Source organism: Meleagris gallopavo, chromosome 3, assembly GCF_000146605.3.
Source record: "Meleagris gallopavo isolate NT-WF06-2002-E0010 breed Aviagen turkey brand Nicholas breeding stock chromosome 3, Turkey_5.1, whole genome shotgun sequence".
NCBI lineage: Eukaryota > Metazoa > Chordata > Aves > Galliformes > Phasianidae > Meleagris > Meleagris gallopavo.
The window spans coordinates 89,162,423-89,172,753 of record NC_015013.2 but is presented as its reverse complement, the minus strand read 5'-3'; the positions used below and the strand labels follow the sequence as shown (position 1 = coordinate 89,172,753).

Below are 10,331 nucleotides of genomic sequence, written 5' to 3'. Positions count from 1 at the left end.
CATTCCTAAGGAGAATTTTGATGTTATAATGAACTGGTAACCAATTATAACCAGAGTGATTTAATGTTGTTATAGAAGATGTGATGTTAGACAATGTGAGCTGTGAGCCAGGGTTTCCATCAGATCACCAAGAAGGAAAATAAAGCCTCATAGTATACTAATCAAGGGCTATGGAAGAGAAATCACTGTTGGTGGTGATAGGACTCTGAAACAGGTAAGTTATCTGAAAAGCCTTCCAGAGGGAGAATAGTGAAAAAAAAGAAACCAGAAGTGGCTGATGTAAGCTGACAATCAGACATACAAAAATGAAAAAGAGACTTTAATGCTGTTGTACAACAATCTTACAAGAAACACAGTAAAACCAACTCCCTTTAAAGCACTAAAAATGAAAAAGAATTAAGCATGGAAAGAATATTTATTAAAGAAAGAAATTAGAGATTTTTCTAGAGATAGGACATTGTCCTCTTGCCTGTACTTTCTACAGTTCTTGGACTGAAGTCCAAGGAAAAAAAAAGGCAAAATCACTACATCCAGCCAAACTGCAGCTGGAAAATGATTACTGTTTCCTGGCATGCTGCTGTGAATGTGCCTCACTTGCATTTTATGACAGTGCTCAGTAGCAGCTACTCCAGCCTCTCCTGTAATGAAGATGCGTGTCTTTCATTTACACATATTGAAACTGTTCCATGTTGCATAAATAATTAATTATTCATTGAAGAAGGAGGTAGGAGAAAGTGTCCTGCATCCTAAATGCATTCCTGAACTACTGTATTATGGAGAAATTCTTCCTTTCTCTTGATCACTAGGTTTTATTTCAGCTCCATAAAGCAGAGCAGTGTCAACAGAAGTAAATGAAATGGCTCTATCCCAAATAACTATACAATGCACTGAGGAAGACACTTCCAAAGAATGTGGAAAGCCTGGTTTCAGGCTTCCTGTCTTTTCATTTGAAAGTGTGCTTGGAACACTCAGGAAGATGTAGGTACATGAGTACATGAGTATAGTCTCCTTGTGTGGAGGTCTCTTATTTACTCCAGGGGAATAAATAGTTTAAATTACAGATTTACTGAGCTAGGGAAAAAAAAATGTCTGTGTGAAGGACTCTTATCAAAGAACTGATATCTTTATTTATTACAGAAGGATTTCGAAGAAAGTGATAGTGAAAAAATAACACACACAGATTTGGTCCTGCCTCCAGGGATATCACCAACCTCTGCCTATTGATTTTTTTTTTACAGGTGACTATTGCAGGTTGAGAAGAGAAACAAAATAATGGGGCATGAGTGAGTCAGGTGATACTGTCTTAAATATGGTATTTCATATTCCTCCTGTATCTCCTAGTGTCTTAGTACACTACTTACAAGACTAAACAACCTCTTTGTTAGAAGATACCAATGGGTAGATGAAATGAAATCAGGTAATTTTCATACGAATGTTAGTTAGTGAATATAAACGTACTCAAAGTGTACCAATATGCAGCATTTGAGAAGCTTTTTTGAGAAAAGTTGGGCATGAGCCTGATAATATTACTGTTGCTGTGAAAACCAGCTCCTGCACTTTAACACTTAGAATCACAGAATCATAGAATTATTTGAATTGGAAGAGATCCATAAAATCTGGTCCAATACCCTCCTAAAAACAGGGTCACCTACAGCTAGATCAGGGTGCTCAGAGTCCCATCCAGCCTGACCTTGACAGTCACTAAGGACAGGGCATCCACCATATCCCTGGGCAAGAGCAGGAGGAATGGAAAATATTGGCCACAGATTCTTTGTATCTCAAGATTTGCCAGGTTGCCTTGCTTTGTCTTCTGTACTTGCCTGGAATATAAGGAGAAATAAGGAGACACTAAATAAGGAGACACTAAATTTTTGTGGTCAAGGCAGCCTACATGTTTTTCTAGCCTTGAGGAACCTGAGACAGAGTATCATCTGTGTTTCCTACCAAAGCCATTGAAAACAGTCTTATTAGAACTTGTACTGCTCTCATCTGATGTAGAAAAGAAGTATTTCTGAAGAAGTAACCTTTGCCTTTGAAATGTATTTGCTATCACAAATATATCTACACTTTTTTTTTCTGTTTCCCATATCAACCTTACAATGCTTTCATCAGCCTTCCATTGCTTTATTCACCTAGGACTGCTCTACTTGGTGTAGATTTTTTTTCAGTGTCAATAACAAAAATGGGATTTGATGGTGAAGACAGTCAAGCGTTTAGCAGTAGCTTGTTACTTCTGGGTTACTGTAAAGAGGAATTGATAGCACATCACTTCTTAAGAAAAAAAAAGAGCCTTTTTCTTTAGAATCATAGAACAGATTGGGCTGGAAGGGACAATAAAGTTCATCTAATTCCAATCCCCCTGCTATGGGCAGGTTTTCACCTAATTTTGCATAGTAAATCCTGAGACTTTTACAATTCATACCTGCTGTTGAAATGAAATTAGATTATATACAACAAAACAATCCCTTTAAGCCATTAGATGGGAACTCACATGGTTTAATTGTGCCATAGAGAATGGGTGAAGTAACTTTACATACCATAATGTGGGGATACCTGAGAGTGCTGTGTGAAAACGAGACACTTTACTAGAGAAAGTTATTTTACGACAAAGTGCTGGAATGTTACTGGCTATGCAGTAGGATCTGTAAATAATTTTAAAGGTTCTCTAAATTGATTACTCTTTGCAAAGTTATCTAATGCCATCAAGAAAATGCTTCCAGAGGGATGGGGTTCTTCTCTCTTTGATGGCAAACTGTAAACTTTTATCCTAACTGATAGAATAAAAGATCTTTTCCTTTCTTCAGCATGAGCTGGTGGGTGAAAAGGTGCTTGCACGGCCTGAAATGAAGTACTTTTAGTTTTCTTTTTAATTCATCTCCTGAAGTGCTTCCTAGCTTAGTCTGTTTATGGTCATGCTTTCTATGAATTTTTCATTATATTTCAGCTACAGGTTTAGTAAATAATTAATTGCTTCTATAAGCATCTTACAGACACATGCACCTGGATAAGTAGCATTTTTAATTATAAAACACTGTGGCGTGTGCTATTGGGCTACTGGGCTTTGTAAAAACTAATTTCAGAATATTTTTAAATTATCAGTTAGAACTTAAATCTCCAACAGGCAATTTTCAAGGAATATTTTGCCACATTTATTTTCAATACTATCATTGCAGAGTTCTTGGGCAATTCCTCTAGGTTCTTTCTCCATCCAGCCCATTCCAACAAGGGTTCATTTGGAGCCAATAGCAGAGCAAAGCTTGCTACATGAGCTCTGACTCACAGTGAGTTCAGGATGCCATGAATCTTCATTTTACAGCTGTTGCATCCCATGGAGGCTCTGCAGATGACACAGCAGAAGTCTTGCTCTGGAAAGACATGAATGGCTGTGATGTTCCCATAAGATCTCCCCATTAATAAAATTAGAAACTTAAATGATCCTTTACCCTTCTCTGCGCTCCACTCATTTCAGCCTGCTCCACTGAATCACACTTCTCTGTGAAGTCTTGTCCTAATAAATATAAGATCTTGTCCTAAATAAATAAACACCTTGTTACAAGAAAACAAGTGTAAAGAATTAGATTGTAGGAGAGAAAAAAGAAACCGATCATGAAAGAACAAACCAAAGCAAACCCAGCACAGGTCTGTCTCAAGAACCCTCCACCTCTAGCAGTTTGTGAAGGCAGCTTTTGTTGACAAGGCTTAAGCACCAATGCTAAGCCCACTCCTCAAATTCAGAAAGGGACTTCAACGCAGGCACACACATGGGAAAACGACAGTTATTTTTGTCAGTGGTTGTTTTATCTCTCCCCATAGACCAAAAGGTGTTTCTCTTATGCTGAGACCCCTAGCTAGTATGGTTAAGAAGGGGTCAACATCAATGCATATTTCTGAAGGCCTTAACCATGACATTGTAGCTGTAAGCTGTGGAAAAACAAGCTGTCCTTGCATGTGGTAAGAGCCTGCTTCAGTCTCATTATCATATGAATAAATATTTCCCTTCTAATATATCTCCTTTATATATTGATAAATGAAAGCTGTTTCAGAGTCTGAAGGGAAATATATATATATATAAATAGAAAAAGCTTCTCACCTGTTTAAAAATGACTTCACATGCCAACAGCCTCCTCTTCCTCTTCCATTCTCTTCCTGTGCCTCTCCCCATGCTGCTTGACTGCTGCATTTGCATCTCTCTCCTGTGCTGGGACTGGTCACCTTGAGGAAAACAAGGCTGCTGCAGAAGTCACGCAAGCAGGTCATCATCCATCACCTTCTCTCAGGGGAAAGATTCTGCACGAGAGCTCAGCCTGTGCTGTGGTATTGGAGCCTCCCTTGGCATCTCTCATGCCAGAGCTAAAATCACAAGGCTGGATTGATTGAGATGTCAGAAGTGCATTTTCCCTAGAGGTCAACTAAATTCAGGTAATGATGCAATGCTGCAGTGCACTCCTCCTAATCCAACCAAATTATGTAATAGTTTAGGCGCTATCAAATAAAGTTCAAGGTAAGCATGTGAAACGAGGATGCTCCTTGGCTGCTGGCAGCTTTCCTAAGTGCTGAGAATCAGAGGAAAAAAAAAAAAGCTCATCTCCAAAGAAAAACATCCATGCAGACACACACTTGGAAGGAAGACAATACTTGAGTGCAGATTTCTTTGCCAGGCTTTTTATAGTTTTTGTTTCAGACTCATCTTCTTATTTTAAAGCCTATTTATTTTAGGTCCAGATGATTTTTGAAATTGCTGATGAATCTGGGTGCCTTGGTTTATGAGGTGAGACCGTGTCTTGCATGGGGGAGCCTGATTTCTTCTTGGACATGAGCAGACTCGGTACACTGCATGGGGTCAAGCCCTTTTTAGACATACCGAACTTGGTGTCGGAATTGGTATACCAGAAAATGCTGGTCACCTCTGGAACTCTTTGGCCTTCATCTCTACTCAATAAAGTCATCAGTGTTACTTGAGCAGTTCAAAATATCACATCAGGGGATATAAGTCTTTGTATAATTCATGTGGTGAAGGATAAGTACCATAATATGGTTTCCATGTAAATTTAATCCAGTGAATAGTAAATGCACCAGCAAAACTTCACACTGATATTGATCTGATTTATTCCATATTAAATGTTAATTGAAGTTTCTTCATCACTGCTTCATGTGCTGTGAAAGTTGTCGAGTTGTGTTAGAAATATATGCATATTTATCTTCGACATAATGTGGTGCGTTCATCCAAGCAACAAGCAGCATTGCTTAACACACCGGTTATTTCCCATGCAGAACATTTGAATGAAAGCAAATTGGAGATGCTCTGAAGATCCATCTGCTACCTTAGTTCAACCCAGTACCCCACTAGCAAGAGATTTTTCTGGCTTCAGCAGATGCCTGTCACTGTTCCTCTCTTTTTATGCTCTGGTCTCCAATAGAATATGTTGTGATGTTGTCCTTAAAGTTTAAATTGAGATCCACTTGAAAGCACAGAGAGATCCAGCAGAGATCATTGCCAAGCCACTTTTCACCATTTATCAGAATTCCTGGTCAACTAAAGAGGTCCCAGAGGATTGGAGGCTTGCCAACGTGGCCTCCATCTACAAGAGGGGTTGTAAGGAGTATGTGGGGAACTACAGGCTTGTTAGCCTGACCTCGGTGCTAGGGAAGGTTATGGAGCAGACTGTCTTAAGAAAGAATCCAGAGCATTTGGACAACACTCTCAGTCATAGGGTCTGATATTGAGTGGTCTTGTGTGGAGCCAGCAGATGGACTCAATGATTCTTATGGGTCCCTTAGAACTCAGGACATTCTATGATTCTACAGTTCTATGACTATTTTTTTCTCACAAGCTTTATGTGTCCATTTCCCCTTTTCCATACACTTAGAAAATTTTTGCATTGTTGTGGCACAGCTGTGGCATGTAAGGAGTGAAGCAGCACCTCTCTGATTTATTTGAGCTTCCTGTGTGCTGTGTCCCCACAAGTCTGTTTCTACCTCAGCAAGATCTTCTTTGGAGTCTGGTTGCTCTTTCTGAGTAAATGAAACGCTTTCCAGTGCATACCAAGGAGATTTATTTGTTAACAGGGAAATGCAACCTATTTTTTCCACGTTGACTGTGACTCTTGCATCCACAGTTTTGAACTGTGCATTGTTTTCTGAAGAGTTCATCACCCTGCCCAAGCCTTCTGCTTTGCTCCAGAGCAGCTCTTACGTGTACTGTGGGCATCTGTTATTTCATCTCTTGTTTTTTTTTGTAAACTTGTGATCAGATGATGCCCTTTACCACTATGAGTTGATTATGACAGATTCAGTCATACCAGGGCAAAGCCTGAATGCTCACAGAGCACTGTGCAATGAACCAGCCCCCACCCTACATCCAAACCCTGATCCCTCAGACATTCCCTGGACTTTCCCTTTGGAGTGCAGCTGAGAAGAAGCCATGGCAGCCATGTGCTTTGCATCATTTTGGACCATATGGATTTAGAAGTTGAGACTTAGGGGCCTTAATGATCATGACCCACCTTAGACAATACAATAGTTTTCACCCTTTCCTTAAATTTAATTCTCTAAATGTATGAACAAACTGATCTTGATGTAATGGCTTTTGTCTGGGGTAAGATATGAATGCAGACATATGAAGTAGGAAGCTGGTTCTTTTTTCTTGGGAGAAAGAAACTGGGGCAGTTTTATAGTGAAGAACCATTCATGCACAAGATTTCAATCATGCTATTCTGCTGACAATGTGAAACCTGTTGGGAAATGGATTATATTTGCTCCTAAACTGGATAATTCTAGGTAGATGATAGTAAAAGGAGGGAATCTGACAGGAGTAGCAGTTGTGATGGTGACAAAAACAGTAAAATTTTATCCAAAATATATTCACTAGACATGCAGAAGTAAGCAATTCTCTATTTTCTGGGTAAAAATAACATATCTAGATGGTATTCACTGAATGCTTATTTTATTCTATTTTTCTGAGGATTTTATGGTTGAAAACTTCCTTACATTCTCATCTGTCCTTCTAATCCTTTTTGCCATAGGGTATGAAAAGAGTATCAAGACTTGAATTCTAGGAATAAAGGATGTATTTGGTGCAGAAACTATCCATTCTGGCCTAGCAATTGAGTCCCTGTTTTCCCTCCATCAAGCTTCTCAAGGCCATGTAAATAAACGATCCAGAAGATTAGAAAAGTACTCCAAACATGCAGTGTGTGAAGAGGTGCCCATCATCCCTGTGCTCAACACACAGTTGACCAGAGTGAGCCATATGAAGATGTGAGGGATGAATAAATCTTGGCTATCTGTTACTTGATTCACAGCTGCAGAGAAGTGCCTCCTTTTTCTCTGAATCCAGCCTTTGGCCAAGCCTAGAATGTGTGAGAGCTCCTTCTTGTCTCCACATTTTTCTCCAAATCTCTGTGACATATTCTGTCATCATAGAGCTCCCTTACAACTGTAGAAATACAGTTTTCAGAGATGGAGGAGAAGGAAGGGGAAGAACTTTCCTCTACTCAGGGTGGAGGACTGGAAAAATTATTTCTCTACGGATCAGGATTAAATATGTCTTGATGTCACCAGGGATAGATATCTGTCTGGCCTTTTCTTTAAAAAGTCTGCAGTTGGAGATTCCCAAATCATTTGAGAGCATTCTGATGCCCTTCTTCTTGATCAGCTTTTAACACTCTAATGTAAATTGCTTCTTTTTCTTTTATTTTTTTCTTTTATTTCTCTTTCCCCATAGGCCTTTTACATAACAGACATTTTATAAGCTGGATGACCACTGATATTACCCCCCTCATGCCATCCTTTCCTGAACAAGTTCCCTATAAGCTATTTTTAAATCTGCTATCCTTTCTTTTATCCTCTGGACTCCTCTCAGTTGTTCTGCTTCCTAGAGTGATGCCCAATACTGGGCACAGAATTGCAGCTGAGGTTTCACCACCGAGATAAAGGAGTGTAATTCTAGTTACCTTCTGTGTCTTCTGTATTAATTCAGTCAGGAATTAGGTGTACTTTTTTTTTCTGTAACAACAGCCTATTGGTCAGCTCTTACCCAAACATCTTTTCTGTAGTATAACTGCTTAGCTAGTTATTTCCAATTTTGAATCTGAATTCTCCTTTCTAAGCAGAGCACATATTGATTTTAATTTTATCAGAGCAACTCTTCAATATGTCAAGATCGTTTTGGTTTGTGATCCTGTCCTCTAGGGTGCCTGCAACACCTTTCAGTTTGACTTCATCAGCAGATCTTATGAGCCTTTTCTTCACCATCATCTGAAGTAATAAAAATATTGAATGAATCACATCCATAAAAGACCCTCACAGGACCACTTCTAATGCCCTCTGAGTTTGATAGCAAGCTTCAGTTAACTACTGAAATGCTGCATTTATCTGAAGCCATGTCTATACTTACAGAGTCTATTAAAGAGAAGGGTTTTAATGCATGGACAACCTTCATAAAATTCACCAGAGTATTGATCATACGTATACAGAGAGGCAGACATAGGAGGCTGTTGGGTTTTTTTTTGCATCTCCTGAACTGTCATCAAGTTATAGGATAGGTTCCCATCCAAGGCAGAGTAACTTACTCTTCCTTTGTAGAGTTTATCTTACATTTACGAATGGGAAAAGGACAGCATACACCTGTTTTTTATGAAGCAGTTAATGTGCGACAACTTCTTGCTCTGCTCACTGTTTTTCCCAAGACAGATGAGATGAGTTGGTTCATTATTGACAAACTAATATTAATTTGAATATTCAATCCTGTTGGGCCACAAAAAAAAGCATCTTGAATGGGGATATATATGTTGCAATGATCAATCCATATTTTAGAAATTTCATCTAAATCATCTTCTTCTTGGCTGCTTATAAGATATTATGTGAAATTAGAAAAGCCTCACCAAATTCAACTGAAATTACATCCACCACTGCCTCTTCATCCAACAACTTAGCTACTTTTTCAAAGAGAAAACTTGATCAAACGGACATGATAAATACTTCACAAATCCCCGTTGTCTGTATCCTATCATGTGTTTTTCACCATGGCGACTACAGACTGTCCATTCATTTCTTCCAGAATCAGTCTATATGTAAACCATGAGGTGAACTGGCCTCATGGTTTTGGGTCCATTTTTCCCTCTCACCAAGTACTCTCCTTCCTTTGCTTGAGTCTTCCGGGATCTCTCCTGTCTTCTGCAAGTCCTCAGAAGTAATTGCAAATGGTTCAGAGATCACTTAGGTGAATACCTACACAATCCCGTTGTAAATTCTGTTATTCCTCTATCTTATCTACATGTCCTATAATCTATTCATGCTCTGTTTGAGCTTGTTCTTTTGTTCTCTTGTTACAATTATTTGCTGTTCATAATTTTTTGCATAGTCTGCAGAATGTACTATTTTTTCTCCTTCCATATTAAGTAACAAACCAGGACTTTCCTTTTTTTTTTTTCTTTTTGTTTCTTTTTTTGTCACTTAATTTTTTTTGTCTTTAGTTTTAGTTTTTGGTCCCTTGAAGATCTCCTGATGCAGCCATAATGGCTTCTCCACTTGGTTGGCCTTCTTTTCGGTTTCCCTTTTTGTCCTGTTATTCAAGATAGGTCTCGCTTATTGTCGTCCTTAATACACTCTTCTTTGTTGCAACTCGCCAGCTTCTTTCTGCACCTTCCTTTTACTTCCCCTACAAAACTTTACCCTTACCCAAGACGACCCTGCAGATGGTTACGTTTCCGTTGGTTTTATTAGAGTGTACTATTTGTTTTTTTTTTTTTTTGGAAGTCCATTATCCTTACTTTTTTTCTGATTCCTACTCTTTCTTTGAATACTTATTCACAGTTCTTCCTCCTAAATCTCCTTCTCCTTTTAGATTCTCCGCCAGTTCCTCTCCAGTGCACAGAACCAATTCCAGAACACTCCGTCTCCTCATAATTTCCTTTAATGTTATATATATCCCTGGTTCATGTCAAGGATTTTATAGATGGATTGAATTCTAGCATGTTTTCCTAACAAATATTTTGATATCTAATTTTCCTTGTTGTCACTACATCTTGTCATTTGGATGTCCACAGTCTACAGAAAACCCGTCTCCTCCCATTACTCCTCCTTATATTTATGTACAGAATGCAGAATTCCTGCATCATTTCTGAACTTCAATGAGAAATGCACATGTTCTTGACATAAGTACAACAAACTTTTTCCTTTCCAATCTTACAGAACAAGGTCCCTCACTCATAGAATCACAGAATCATAAAATGGCTTAAGTCGGAAAGGACTTTAAAGATCACCAAGATCATGACCATGAAGGTCATGGTTGACCTAATCATTTTAGGAGTTACGAAAGATGTGTTTCTAGA

The 10,331-nt window shown here is 38.7% G+C and overlaps 1 long non-coding RNA gene across 1 annotated transcript; it reads right to left on the bottom strand.

Moving 5' to 3' along the window:
• Nucleotides 1-2,334: 2,334 nt before the first annotated feature.
• Nucleotides 2,335-7,116, bottom strand: LOC109366914. The gene is made up of 3 exons (XR_002113618.1): nt 4,091-7,116; nt 3,444-3,530; nt 2,335-3,365 (listed from the first exon to the last, which is right to left on the bottom strand). It is a non-coding gene; the product is annotated as an uncharacterized LOC109366914 (long non-coding RNA).
• Between the last annotated feature and the right edge of the window lie 3,215 nt (nt 7,117-10,331).